General features: G+C 42.0%; 1 protein-coding gene across 1 annotated transcript in view; it reads left to right on the top strand.

The window, feature by feature from the left end:
- The first annotated feature begins 4202 nt into the window (after nucleotides 1-4202).
- Nucleotides 4203-14938, top strand: part of BFSP1 (beaded filament structural protein 1) — a 36663-nt gene continuing 25927 nt past the window's right edge. The window contains exon 1 of the mRNA XM_031552296.1: nucleotides 4203-4481. The gene's annotated coding sequence lies outside the window, so the exon portion shown is untranslated. The remainder of the gene's footprint in view (nucleotides 4482-14938) is intronic.

The raw sequence follows: 14938 nt of genomic DNA, 5'->3' as shown, positions 1-14938 counted from the left end.
TGTTTTTTTTTTCCCTTTGGGCTCTTGTGTGCTGAATTATTTCTAATGCAAAGTTTTTGGTGTTTTTTCTTGATCCTGGTTTGTAACTACAGATGTGAAGAATTGCTTCTTTTCTCCAGTGTGTCTGGCAGGAGTCTGATTCCTGAGCATCAAAGGTCTGTGGTTGACCACTGTGGTCAGAGCACATGCAGAGCAGGGTTGGAATGCTGTAGTAATTAACTATGAGTTAATCATACTTACTGCAGCTCTGTTGTTAGAAGGTTCTCAAGCAATAGCTAAATTCAACAAAACTAAAAAGTACCAGATTTTAGCTGATATATTGCTAATGCAGTTTGGATGAGAGACAGTCTAACCAGCACACAGTGAATGTTGTGGAAGTTGTGTTCAGTTGAAAGTAGAACTAAATGCAGGTCTTTGCTTACAAATGCTTCATAAGGCGTGAATGCAATCAGGGTCAGACCTCTGCAGAGGCCACAGAAACTAAAAGGAACAGCGGTGTTGGGAGAAAAGAATTCTGATATCTGGCAGCTGACTAATATCAAGTGACATCTGTTAAGTGAAAGAGTTGCACCCTTGGCTGGTGCTGGCCAGCCACACAGCTGCAGAACTAATTCTGCAAGCTGCTGTGCCACAGTGGGGCTGGTGTCCAGAAGCATTAAAGCAAAGAACACAAATCTGGTCAGACAACATCACTGAAGTGTCATGAAACATGAATAAGGCTGCTGCGGCCCTGCATGTGCCCAGAAGTGCTCATTGAGGAATGTTCGAGCAGCTGCTCTCAACCCTTACTTCAGTGTGGGGTCAGTCACAGCACTGCTTCTTGTTATACATGTGCCTGCCTGTCTAATGGGTGGCTTTGGAGTGTTAATAATTTGCTCCCCGCTATGCTCTTTCTAAGGAATAATGCACTGCAAAGCTTCCTACTGACTTCTTGCCAGTGGAAGAAATAGGCTGTACTTAGGGTGATTTAATACACCAAGCTTTGGAAGCCATTAGTGTCTGCAGCCCTGTTGCAACAGCACTGGCCAACACATTCCATCAGTGTCCTGCAGCAGCTCCCAAACAAGCGAGCGAACCTACTTCTGTCTGCTTATCCAGAACTGAGAGTTTGTGGCTGTTTATATTCCTGTAATCGTGAGGCAGACGCTAAAGAGACTTTACAAAGGGAGATAGAGAAGAGTGAAACCAAGTGCTTTCTGTTGCTCTTGTTTCCGTCAGATAATTGATGAAACAAAAGGGCTAAGAAACACATCTCAAAGGCATTCTGAAATCAAAGTGCAAATCACTTGTGCAGATGCACAAGAGAGCAGCAGCATGGGTGTTCCATGGGTGGACATCTGCTGTTAAGCACTCCCTGGCTGGCTGAACTTGTGGCTGATGCTGAGATCCCAGTGCTGCTGTAAGAGCTAGAGATAGGAATGGCACGCCGAGATGCAGATATCTGCACGGAAATAAGGGTGTATATGAGAAGTTGTACTGCTCTGCCATGTGTCACCCAAGAAGGCTGCTCCAAAGGGCTTTCACTACTTCTCTTCATGACCTGCTCCTCTCAATGAGCTATTGTTGCAATTGCTAAAGATTTCCTGTTATAATTCTCTAATTGCATCTTATTAAATGGTTCAGCCAAACTTCAAGTATTTGGGATGAAATTCACAGTGTGGAACTCTACTATGAGCTAAAAATTAGATTAAAAAAAATGAAATTCTAAGTCATTTGAAGCTAATTTTTTTTTTTTAATTAAACTTTTTTATTCCTTTGGCCTTACACAGACTGGAGAGACTACAAAGAATACAGGTGCTCGCTTGCTGAAGGGCCTCAGCTTTCTGTTGAGACAGCTAAGAAAGCTCACGGTGTCCTTTAACACTTCAAGATCTATTAATGAAAAAGAGCGAATTAAAGCTGAGAAGTATTCAGTTCAATTTAGCTTTTCCTCCATGTATAGAATTAAAGCAATAATGAATCGTAATGCAATTATGAATGCTATGGCTTCTGGGTACCTGGTTTGTGACACTGTTAATCACATTGGAGATGGAGAGCACTCGGCTGCGATCCAGGGCAATTTGTTACACAAGGCAGAGATGGAAGTCGTTATTCTTCTGGTGTCTCAGGTGGTTATATCTCCTTCGTCAAATGATGAAGAGTGGGATTGTTAATATGAACTCACAGATTTTTGAAACAAAAGTTATCGTTGTTTTTTTTTGCACCTCAGCTGTGAAGCCTGCAGATTTATTTCTAAAATCTTAATGATATTTAATATTCCCTAGTATCTTCTTGGCTCCGTTCCCTCAGTAGTTTGGCCAGCGAACCAAATCTGTTGCCTGCAGTCTTGTCAGAAGCTTATATTAAGACAGCAGAGGCCAGTAATGTATTTCAATATGATACAGTGCTATCAGTGTTGCAGATCTTAATACCGGAATTCAGCAAATAAGGTCTGTAATTCTAATCCAGGCGCTGCAGGATCACATTGCTTTTGTGGAGAGGTGACTAATGGTAGTGAAAGCAATTAATTATGAAATGGAATTATGAAGCAAATGAATTTCCAAGTGAATTAGATCACAGTTCTTTGGGCTTCTTAGTGAACCACAACCTTAATGAATAGTGTCAATGGATCTCACAGACAAAAGAAGCAGACAGAAGGCTTTTAGATGTATCACATCTCAGAGCAGAATTGGATATAAATGATTCTTATTAGCTATGTATTTAGTGAATGGCACCTTTTCTTCTGCTGTTGTCTTTCTGTTATGCTGTGATACCAAACCTACTTTGTGTTTCTAAAGGAAAGTAGAAAAAGTATGATAGCAATATTTTGTCTGAAAATATCTCAAGCAAAGATCTTAGTAATCATGCATCAGTATTTTCACGTCCATTGCATAGCAAGGTATAGTATCTCAGGTAGCCCTGAACTTGGAGCTTTGCGCTAGTTTTGTTGCTGTCATAACACCATGGCACTTGTAGTAAACTCTTATGCTCAAGTGATCCCTTGTGAGACACCCAGCCTGTTGTCCAGGTGGAGATTTGGGCAGTGGAGCGCAGGCCAAAATATGAGGTTGTGAAGTGTAATAGGAAAGGCTGAGTAATGTCAACCTCAAACTAAAGTGAGGGGCAGTATGAAGTGTAACTAGACTTGATTAGAAGGAAAGACAAAGTAATAGGTATTAACCTCAGAGTTCACGCTTTTTTATTTTGCAAATTTGGAAATAGACAAAAGTGAGGTCCTTTCATATGAGGTGGTCAGATGTTCTTTGATAGGAAGTATTTCACCTGAGCTGCTTAGAAGTGAATTTCAGTGAATTATTTTGTGCAGCAGCTCATGAAATATTCACACTGACTGACAAAAGAGCTTTCTCTGACATATTGGCTAATGGCTAAAAGACTCAGCAACAATGATAAATTGTTGCTCAGACCTGAGCTGAACCAAGGCATCTCTAGTGACATGCTGTGGAAAGTGGTAATAGCTGGTCTCCTTTCTAATACCTTTCCTAGAGAGAGGGGTGAAACTGCTGGGGATCCTACCACTTCAAAGGGAAAAGCTCATTCAGAAGGAGGGGAAAACAGGCAGAAATAAGATTAACTTCACCCTAGGAAGGGAACTCACACCCTGCAGAGGAGGTGGGTGGAAACAAAGATGAGGAGTGAGAGCTGGGAAGGTGTAGAAGGGAACTGGAGACCCTGAGGAGCAAATCTGGTTCTTTTTTGTAAACATAGAAAAAAAAGTAAATCACATACAGGGGAAAAAAAAAAAACAAACATTGCAGCAGACAAAAGAGGTGTGAGAGGAAACAGAGGACTTTCAGCAGTGGTCTTGTGAATGGATCACAAAGTTGTTGTGAGTCCCTATCTGCAGCACTCTCCCTGCAACAACACAAATGGTTTCTGACCATTTAATTACCAGGAAAATGTTGACAGGGTGAAGGATTTTATGTGAAAAGGAAAAATTACTAGGAGAGGGTTGGAAAGGTAGGGGAAAATGACCAGAAGTGAAGGCCTGGGGAAAAAGAGAGGGAGGCAAATGCAAAAACCTAGATCAGGCCACCAGATCTGGGTCCACTCTGGATAGGAACATCCTCCTTAAACACAATCATTATTTTCTTTACTGTGGATGTACTGAAGGGGATCTGGGGCAGCTGTGGGGCTTGGAATCAGAGTATGAATGGCCTGGCTTGGGAGCCCAACAATTGTGCTGCATGGTCATTCCAAGCTCCATGGGGGGCAAGAATCCTGGCAACAATGGCACTGGGAGCAGTACAGGCTTCCTGTCTTTAGGACACAAGGTGTTTGTGCTCCATGAACACACCTCAACAAATTGTGTTGGCTTCATTGCAGGATCTGGACATGATGGACCTTGGGAGTCCCTTCCAACTCAGGATATTCTGATTGCTGAACTGCTACTTACAGCTTTTCGCAACCTTCCTGCTTGTTCTTCTTCACTGCCCCTGTTTGAAAGTGTCTTGAAGATGAAATTATGTCCTGAAGGAATTCTGGTATGTTTTTCCCCCAACAGTTCATCATTCTTATCTGCTGTATTCATTGTCAAGAAGCAGGTGTTATTTATTATACGTATACTGAGTAATTTAAACCACTTTTTTTTTTCCTGGAAGTTTTTGTTATTTACTAGCTCCTGCCAAGTCGTGTCTTTTTACTGTTCTAGAAGTTTGACTTCATGTCCCTTTTTACTATCATCCAGATGTATTGTTTTTATTTTTCCCCACAGAAATTTTTCCTGAATTCCTTTCTCAATGTTTACTTGACTACAAGGATACAATTCCACTGATTAGCCCATTTTAAGTGCCTACTTCTGTACTGAGAGAAGGCAGAACGTTCTACTTTCTTTCCCTCCACTGTTGGGTAACAAAGGAACCAAAGACCAGACACGAGTTGTTTGATGCATGTCCTCTTGTAATGACACACCTGTACAATTAATGAATATGCTGATGTTATGGTATAGCAGTGTACAGTTAACAAATATACAGATGTTAAGGTATAACAGAGAGCTTGGCTATGATGTTATTACACCAAAGCAGGAAACAGAAATGATAGGTATACTCACCTCTAACCTGGGCTCGCAAGGGAAACTCCAGTAGGGTGGATCTCCAGATGAGATCCTTCCCCACTGGCAGTCAGCTCTTAATGGATCCAAGCTCCACCCCTTCCAGCAGCACAGGTGAATTGCCTTCACCTGTGCTCCCGTGGCTGACTCATTGCTTGCCTCAGGTGATTAATCAGAGGTTCAGGCCGTGATTCAGCAGCCCCATACACACATCCATCCAGATGTTATTCATCAAAGTGAACACATCCATCATATGAGCTGTATGTCAAGCCAGGCAATAAGCTTCTTGTATTTCATGTGAATGTGGGAGTTTCCTTGTCCCTGTTATGGGGTTGCTGCCTGTCTTTCCTAGAGAGGACACAGAGATCAGATTATTCAGACACCCGTTTCACACTTGCCAATTAGTATTGGTTGCCCCTCACTGCTCTAAACCCCCAGTGCTCACGCATCATGTCCCAGTCTGATGCTTATCTCAGTTACAGATGTGAGGATATTGCTGACTCCTGGTGAACTTATCAGCTCTTTTATTACCATCAATTCTTTCCTGTAGAACTGTCATCTACCTAATTTCTTCTAATCTCGTGCTTAGATAGATTGTTATTATAAATTAAATGTAGGGTTTCTGTTTCCCTTTCTACACTTCAGTTCACTCCTGTGTCTTTTTAAGTGTTCTGAATTTTGTCCTAAATAGTCCTAGGAAAGCAAGTCCAAATTTGCATTCTAAACGATCTTTGTGGAGATTCACCATCACAAGAAAATCCAATTGAGTCATTGTTAAGGAAAAATGGAGAACCCAACAAGGAAGGCTAAGAAACACCCCAGCTAACCTAATTAACCAGGGATTGTGCTTGATGAAATGACATTTCATCAACAGTGATATAGGTAGAAAACAAGAGGTAGCAATAAAAAAAAGTGCATGGTCACAGGAAAAAGAAATCAAAGCTACAGTCATCCACATTGTCAGATATCATCTGAAGTGAAGGAAACAGAAATACAGGCTCAGTTAATAATGGAATCTATACCTGGAATGAATCAAGATATGAAAGCATCAGGAAGGAATGACATGTCTGAGAAATCTATGTATCTTGGCTTTGTTAGTGAAGTTTGGAGTCATGGTAACACCTTTGTGCTTTGCAAGGGTGTGCTTGCAGTGGCTATTCTAAGTACAATGTGTTCAACTATCTCAGTAAGCAGGCACTGGGGTAAAATTACAACTCTTCTGATATGTGTTTATTGACAGCAGTTGAGATGTGAATTTTGCTATTGTAAGAGGTTTGAGTCTTAGGCCGTGTAGTAGAGAGTTTGCTTCTAAATGAAAAGACTGTATTGAGAATATTGTTAATTTTTTCTAACCACAAAAACAGATGTGGATAACGTCATCATGTCTGCTGGACCACTGATATTGTTGAAATTTCACTGCACAAAGTCAGTGTGTCATATAATATTTCTGTCAGTGTATCTTTCTATTTTCTAAGCAGATGGTGCAATCTGCCCTTTTTCTTTAGCTGAAAAATGACAGAGGAAAATTTCTGGCTTCTCGAATCATACAAACTCCCCACTGATATCTATGTGAAAAAAGGAAGAGCTGAGTGAGGTGTTTACTGGCTTGCAATTTCTAATTTATGAGACTAAAGGCTGTTTATTGTTGGCAGTATTTATTGCTTGTTTTCAGTCAGTTTAATTTGTTGTGATTTGGGGTTTGTTTGTGCTTGGACAGGAATTGTTATATTAGTCATAGTAACTGGAGAGGAAGAAACAAATGAATGTTTCATGGAAAGGCTATGAAGCAATTTCTTCTGTAGAAGAGCTGCCTGAGGCTCATGATATGCCCTCGAGGACAAGCTTCTGATCTACCCTTCATTGCACCTTTTGTTTTTCTATTCTCTTTTCCCCATCTGTGAAGATGTGAGCAGCTCCAAAAAAAAAAAAAATCATTACCTTCATTTCACCTGAGACAGCAAAGTACCAAAATTATATTACTTGGAAAATAAAGATATCAATAGAGGGAGGTGCTTGTGATACTAAAGACACACTTCTAGAGAGGGCATACTTAAAAACAGGTATGGTTTTCTTTTAGTAGAAAGCAACAAGAAGCATTTTCTCAAAGAGGGGAAAAAAGTAAATGCTGGAGTGACTTGTGCATAAATCCTGGAGCAGAACAGAGTGGCAACCAGGGCTGCTTACCAGGTAGGACCAAGCAGACTCAAGTGCGTGTTGTCCTGCAGTTTATAGGGACTGAAAAACAGACAGAGGTCCTTTTGGGATTTACATTATCTTCAGCATTGCAAATCTCCTGCAGTACCAAAGAACCATTTCTTCTCCTGCCCACTCTGAGACACGATTTCTCTCCCTTTTGCAAGGGTATGTGGAAAGGTGGGAGCACCCCTGCTTCTTTAAGGCTGTTCAATGACAGTCCTTGTAAGTTTAAAGGGAATGCTAAGCAATAGGGAAATCAACTAACACAGCAACATAAACTGGATAGACTTGTGATGAAGGGTGCAGTAGCTAAGATTAAAACTTTTAATTCCAGTGTTCGTGCTAAAACTACAGGTGTAGCTTTCAGGAGGTTCAGCCTTGACTTTGTAACTGATAGGGAAGCAAGATGAATAGCAGGGATGTGGAGTACTTGAGTGGGAACTGTCAAGCTATGCAAAATATATATATATACACACAGTTTCAGTCTCCTTGACTTAGAAGCACTTAAATCTAAGTATGTTATCATGAACAGCACTAGCCATAAAAGGGTGTTGGTGATCAAAGATGCCTTGCGGGTGCTTGTGCCATCAATAACGCCGTCTATCTGTAGGAATTAGTATGTATTTACATGTGGAGTGACTCGGTCTCACCCTCTGATTTGATTGAGCCCTGCTTCTGAAATGGCTAATAAATCAAGAGGAAGGGGAATACAATCTGCTGGTGTGGATGTGCTGCTCATTTCAAGTGCATCAGGCTGTGGCCTCAGCAGAGGCGCAAAGACTGCGATTACCTGAAACACTGTGCTGCTTTGTGCATGCTGGGTAGGGCAGGGGGAATAGTGGAACTTGGCAATTGCTGCCATGGATCGAATGCAGAACAGTTCTACCCTTCCTAAGGGAAGATTCCACGTGTTGGTGTATAAATACTATTTTAGGTGCACAAATAGATCTAGGACAAAGAGAAATATCCTAGTTTACGTTCTGGTGGAGAACAGAACATCTAATTCTTTCTAAAAGCAGAGGTAGCTTTGCACATACAGATTGTCCTTTTCCTAGCTCTCAGTCTTAAGGACCTGGGTGCTAGAATAAATGCTGGTGTTAGCCAAACCACTCCATGCTAGCATTGTACTTACACTTTTACTTTAGATGACTGTAATAGAAAATAGCTCTGCAGGTTGCTTTTTTAATATTTCCTCACAATTAAAAATAGAAAAGTTTTAAAAAGAGCAAAAATTGGGAAGGAGTACCTGCAGTTTTTCCTGCTGAGGAGCTGGACGGAGCAGGATAAGCCTACGCCTGTTGCCCATGCTGCAGTGGCCCAAAATGTTCAGCAGGAGTGTAGCCCTGTGCAGTGCTCACACGGTAGCCCTGTGCAATGCTCACACGGCTGGTTTCTTCCAAAAACCAGGGCTACAAGCAGCTACGCTGCTATTGCCAAAATACAATGCCTGCTTTGTTTTATTTTACCCCTTGATGGGTAAAATATGATTGCATTCTGCTGAACCCAAGGGAGCAAACTGGGACGGTGTGTCTGAAATCTGTGTGTATGTTCAGGCACATTTTTCCATCTTGCAGCTAGACTCATTTACAGTATATGACATTACCTTGGAGCTCGCTGGACATAAATTGACAGTTAAGCATAGCTGTGGGCTACTGCTTTTGGTGCACAGTTGCAGTAAATAATTTAGAGTAATTTCTTTAGCTATTCTGTTATGTTGGTTTTTTAACATTTGTAAACCATTTAAAATGAAAAGACATACCGGGGAGTTTGTTATGAACGTGCCTCAAGATGCCATTTAGAATAATTGTGGTGCTTCAGCCCTGCACAAACCTTTCACAGCGAGAAGATAAATGCACTTTATTAAACAGGAAGCATTCACAATGAAAGTCAACATTTAAATGACTGCAGGAAACAAAATAAAAATCACTTCTTTTGAAATTCACTACTGTTGGTGGAAACAGAGCCTTCACTGCAGCTCAGTTTTGCCTGAAGCATTGGATACTGAACTCAAGAGTTAACAATAGATGAAATTTACAGTTAAAAAAAATAATACTAATGCTAATAGATAGATGATGGTAGCCATATCTTTATATACATATATTATGACAAGAAGTCATTTTTTGTATAAAATGGCTTGTAAATGTGAAAGCAGTTGTAAATACTGGGAGCAAAAAGCAGAATTTGGCAAATGAGTTTGCTGGGAATACTGGGAATTACAGCACTGCTGTGGAGGTGACAAGAACAAGATTGATCAAGCAAGCACAGCAAAAATACATGTGGAAAGTTGTGAAGAAAAGCAGTGAGTCCAGCTTGAGCCAGGAGGAGGTTGAGCTAGAAGTCAGAGAAAGCAAAAGATAGTGTCAGAACAGAAATTGTGCGATGTTCGAGCAAAGAGCAGATGGGTGAGGTGGAAGGGGATGTGCTAAATATAAGCGATGACAAAAGGATAAATTGGTACAGACACCTTAAGACAGCTGGGAATATGTAACTTGGGCACAGTCTGTACGGATGTGAAGCCAGAGCTGGAAGACAAGGGAAATGCAGATAGCAAGTGACATGTAGCGTTCCCTTTCCCAGTTTGCAAGGACAGCGGGTACAGCAGTGACAGCCAGGGCCAGGAGTCAGCGACAGGAGCAGCGTTGGCATCTGCAGCTTGGCCAGATCCTTCCCCTGGCAGGTACAACTGATGGTGGCCACTCCAGTGGTGTGGACTCCAACAGGAGAAGGCTTATACCATGTGCCTGAGTGCTATCAGACTACTGAAAGGTTCCTCTGTCCCATTATCTCCTGAGCAGATGGCATTGTAACAACCACTACGTAGAATCATAGAATACATTCAGTTGGAAGGGACATCAAAGCCCTCCCAACCCCTGCCATGGGCTGGCTGCCCCTCACCAGCTCAGGCTGCCCAGGCCCCATCTGACCTGGCCCTGGGCACCTCCAGGGATGGGGCACCCACAGCTCTCTGGGCAGCAGTGCCAGGGCTTCACCACCCTTTGAGTGAAGAATTACCTCCTAGCATCTAACCTAAATCTCCCCACTTCTAGTTTAAAGCAGTTCTCTCTTGTCCTCCTGCTATCTGATCATGTAAAAAGTCGCTTTGAGACAATGAATGTGAAGTAAATTATTACTGTTTTGCTTTTGTCAGATAGTAGGTTCTTCTCAATCCCAGTGTAGTTTAGGGTGCAATCACTTTCTGTGTTTCAGACAGGCTGTTTGCAGCACAAGCCTAAGATAAAAACCTCTCCCTGAAAAAAAAACTCGGTGTTCAGGCTGACTCAGTGCAAGAGGCCATCAAATAATGCTGCGTTGAGCACCAAGTGACATTTTTCTTGCTTTGAAAAGCAAAGGCCACGATGTCTGGAGCAATACTCTGTGTGACAGTGCCCCAAAGTCGAGCATGTTTGCTTTGGTTCAAGGGTGGCAAGAGGCAAGGTCTCCTGGGGCAGTGTGGCTCTTCCAAAACAAGCCTCCCCTTGCCAGAGACCTCGGCATTGCTGCCCTGTTCTGGTATCATCTGTGCTGTTTATTTATTTCAGGCTGCACAATCCTGACATTTTGGCTTTCTTAAGCCACGCCGCTCCCGAGTACTGAGGACCTCAGTCTTGTTCTTGCTCAGTATCACTGCTTGTGTCTCTTGCATTAATTTGGGAGGATGCTGGTCCTTCACCAGCTGCAAAATGCTTTAAATTGACCCCAGGATCTATTTGCATAATGATCCGATCCATTTAGTGCTAAAATCAGAAGCAGTCTCCTTGGAAGTTAATAGCCCATTTGGGCTCTTTGTGCACCTTGTTAACTTCATGAAGGCACACAGCAGAAGACGTTCTGTGTTTGTGTTTGTAGTCTCAAGCTGCATAATTTGTTGTGACACAAGTGCTTTCTGTTGTAACATATCGGCTGTTTTCTGCATTCTGGGAGATTGATGATTAGCAAGTATTCACAGAGCAACTTGTGTTTTAGTCTAATCAGGGAAACAAGTAATTATTTTTCTCAAGAGTGTAGCAGTGATTTGAGTGTTTTCACAGTGTGACAGGCACCTTGATAAACCCAATTAGTGAAATACTTGTATTCTAGTATTCTACATTCTTCACATTTCTGACCTTTTTTTTCTTTTTTTTTTTCTTCCCAAAGACACCATTTTTGCGTTTTTGTCTCTCTGGGGATTCTTAACAAAGAAGGAAAACTGTGGTTCTACTGCTGGGAGGATTTTTCCTGATCCTGGGGGAATCCATTCTGGAAGCTTGATCCAAAGGATAGCTGCCTCCAATTACCACTCTGCACATTGCTGTGGGTGTTTGGTTACAATCAAGACTGGAGGTTTGATGACAGCCAAAAGTACCAGCAAGGAAACCTCAGATGGTTCAGGCTAAAGCATGCACGGGTTCAGGATAACCTGGATTTAAGTCAGCAGAACACTTACAGGGCTAATTAGGACCGTGACCTTGAAAAGACATTTTCCAGTACTGTTCACTTAGGTTGAAGCTAGAGACAGAGGAAGGTATGCACTTCTCATTATGAGTGCTACTCCTAAGTTTTCCAAAAGTGCCAAGTACAGTGGCTTTGAAAAGTATTTTAGAGAGCTGACAAAGTGTTTAAAGCAGATGATTCATAACAGGCTGTACTAAAACAAACAAAAAAAACCTCAAAACAATCGGAGTGGTCATTAATTTGTGAGATGAGTAGGCAGCACTCACCAAGCAAGTGGTGCACTGCCTGTTTCCCAGCCTGCCTCCAAACATCTGCACACCTCACAAGCAAGAGTAGTGTGATGCTCCCAAAGTGACCCTCTGCTCTGCACTGCAGAAGAATGATGGTGATGTTACAGGCTGGAATGGAGTAGCAGAAGGTGAGTTAATGGAAGGTGAAATCCCATGCTTAAAACTACTTCTGCTGTGCTTTCTTTGTGAGGCCCTGCAAACCCATGGGGTGGTCTTTCTCTTTTCATTCCTCTGCCTGTATGCTTGGCTGAATCCCAGTGACTGAGCTGGAAGAAAGACCTTAGAATTTGCTGGGGTGGAGGAGAATCCAGAGAGCCTGGGAGACACCTGATGTCCTCAGGCACTGATGTACCCTCTCTAATACCCACAAACGAGTCAAGCAAGGCTCATCTTTCCCTCAAGTTCTGAAATAGCCATGGGAGCCCTTCATGGCAAGATGCCCATGGCAGGAACCAGTCAGAACCTCCTTCTCCCTGATGGCAATCAAGGAAGCGATGAACAGGAGACTTTCCAAATGTCTTTATAACAAGGAAAACTTGGGATTTATGGTGATAACTAATGTTTTCTGCAATATGCGTCAACCTGATTAATTTCTTTCTAAATTTATAGCTTGCATGTCCTTTAATCTATCTTGTGCCATAGCAACAATAACAAGCTGATTGCTGTACCATTTCAATCAGCATCAGTGGCAGTGAACAGATGTATCACTGCCTCAACAATAGCGTAGGTTTTTTGTTTTTGAAAAAACGTTACTTAGGCCTTTTACTCCAGTCACAGACATTATCTTTTTGTTTTCTGAACTTCTGGTGAAGGAGAGCTAACAAAGTGCTATATAACGCTTTGTGTTTAATGGAACTTGTGGTAAAAAGGATTGAAAAGCAATACAAGCAGAAAGGGAAATAATCTTGTTTTCAGCTCTCATTCCTTGATTTGTCCTTCTACATCCATTACTATGCTATAACATATCCTCTTTCATTTTCAATGAAAAGAAATCAGGCAAACAGAAGAAAACATCACCCATGCGCCTGGTGTTTTCTTGTTGCACTTTGTTTACTTGTGTTTTCAACTTTTTTTTGGTTAGATCAGTTTTGTTGCAGTCAGTGAGTTCTCAGTTTCCTGTTCCCCAGACACATCCCCCTGGTTTATTTCTCCCTATCTGGGTTTCAGTTTGTTGCTAGACTGCCCTTGACAGATCTGTGAGGCTGAGTGGTTGTCGAGAAAGACAGTGCAAGTTTCCAAAATTGCTTTTTGAATTAGAAGCTGCCTGGTCTGCTTTCATGAAGATACACTGAGGACATGATCCTGTAGAAATCAGCCTGGCTCAGTACCTTTCATTATGTAGTTGCTATCAATGAATTCAAGTATTATATCTAGTTTTATTAAGCTCCAGAATTCCAGGGCGGGATTTTTAGCCATTCTTCGCTGAATATTCAAGGGAAAAAAAGAAAAATCTTTGGTGTGTGTATAAGATCTACTTTTCTCAGTGCTTTGAGTGTGTAGTGCTTAGTTTCAGGTCTATTACTCAGCTCCAAACTAGATATTGCTGAGAAAAAGCATCTGCCATGAACTCTGTGAGGCAAGCAGACACCTCCCTGCAAGGGAGCCATTAGGAGAAAATCACTGTTTGCCAGGGGTCAGACCATGGTTTCCTTAGCAGAATAAAGGAAGAACAGCTGCTCTGGCCCATGGTAGGGAGGGGACTGCTGTGCACACTGTGGTGCTGCCTGGCCTCCATCCCATCCTTTTCTTGGTCCTTGGGGGCAGGAGGAACTTGCTGCATCTGAATGTTAGTTTAACCCAGAGAATAAGTGATTTTATTAGCTGTAAGGACCAGAGATAGCTTTTTCGATTTACCCATGCTGGAATACGTGTGACTTGTTGTCCTGCTTCTCTTCCTCTATGAAGGTGGCTGAAGGCATCACCTGCCTGCATGCGAGGCTGTCACCAAGCCACTCCCAAGGACAAGGGCAGGAGAGCAGTGGGGCCTCCGTTGTCCCACTCTCCTCTTCCACTTGTTGGGGGCTCCTGGCCCTTTGTGTCGAGCTGGACATCCCATCACCATTGCTTCTGAGACACAACTAGCTTTGCGTCTTCATCTCCATGAGCAGTACTTCCCAAACTGCCAGGCTGGCATGGCCAGACATCTGCCATGCACCACCCTACCACTGAGATTCCCCCTTTGGACCCTTTTCCAGGCTCTTCTTATTGCCCTTCCCTAGTTCTGCTGTTTCATTCATTCAAGTTGTAGTCTTCATTTCCCCAGAGATCTCCTCGCACTCCTGCTTTCATTGTTCTGTCTGTTGCAGAAATGCAGATTATCGTCTCAAGGGCTCAAGTGGAGTCCAAATTCACTCTGAACTTCATTTCCTCAGGTTTGTTTGTTTGTTTCTTTTCATAAGAAACCAACCAAACACTCTATCAGAAAACTCATCTTCCTACTCAGTTTCTTCTGGGTGAAAGGAAAGGCCATGTGGTTTATCAACCACACCACGTCTTTTATCTTCCCTTGTATTACAAATTCTCTGAGGAAAAAATTGTCTTTGTTTTCTCTCTTCTGTATTGTAAAATATTGGCCCCATCAAAATTAGTTATTGATTGCAATGTTTTTCCCTAGAAAAGGCAATGACAGAAACTTTAAGCTTGCATTGAAAAATTGGGGTTAAAAAATGAAGTTTCTGGGAGACGTTCTGAAAGATAAGACGTGTTCAGATGAGTTAGTTTTTGTTCTACAGTACCAAGAAAATGGACGTAATATTTTACTTAACATCTTCTGAATCCTAACAAACCTATTTCTATAAGGAGAAAAGAGATACTTCTAATTTTTGTCAGTTTTTGGATGAAAACATACAGACATATCAGTGTACCTCCAAAAAATTCTGTCCTCCCAAATCAACCATATTATATTCAGTAATGATGTAGAGGGATGGGGGATTTGAGATAAATTGTAGGTAGTGGTCTACCTACCTTTTTTTTT

The sequence above is a fragment of the Meleagris gallopavo genome, chromosome 2, assembly GCF_000146605.3.
Source record: "Meleagris gallopavo isolate NT-WF06-2002-E0010 breed Aviagen turkey brand Nicholas breeding stock chromosome 2, Turkey_5.1, whole genome shotgun sequence".
NCBI lineage: Eukaryota > Metazoa > Chordata > Aves > Galliformes > Phasianidae > Meleagris > Meleagris gallopavo.
Note: the sequence above shows the minus strand (reverse complement) of the source record. Positions and strands in the feature narration are given on the sequence as shown.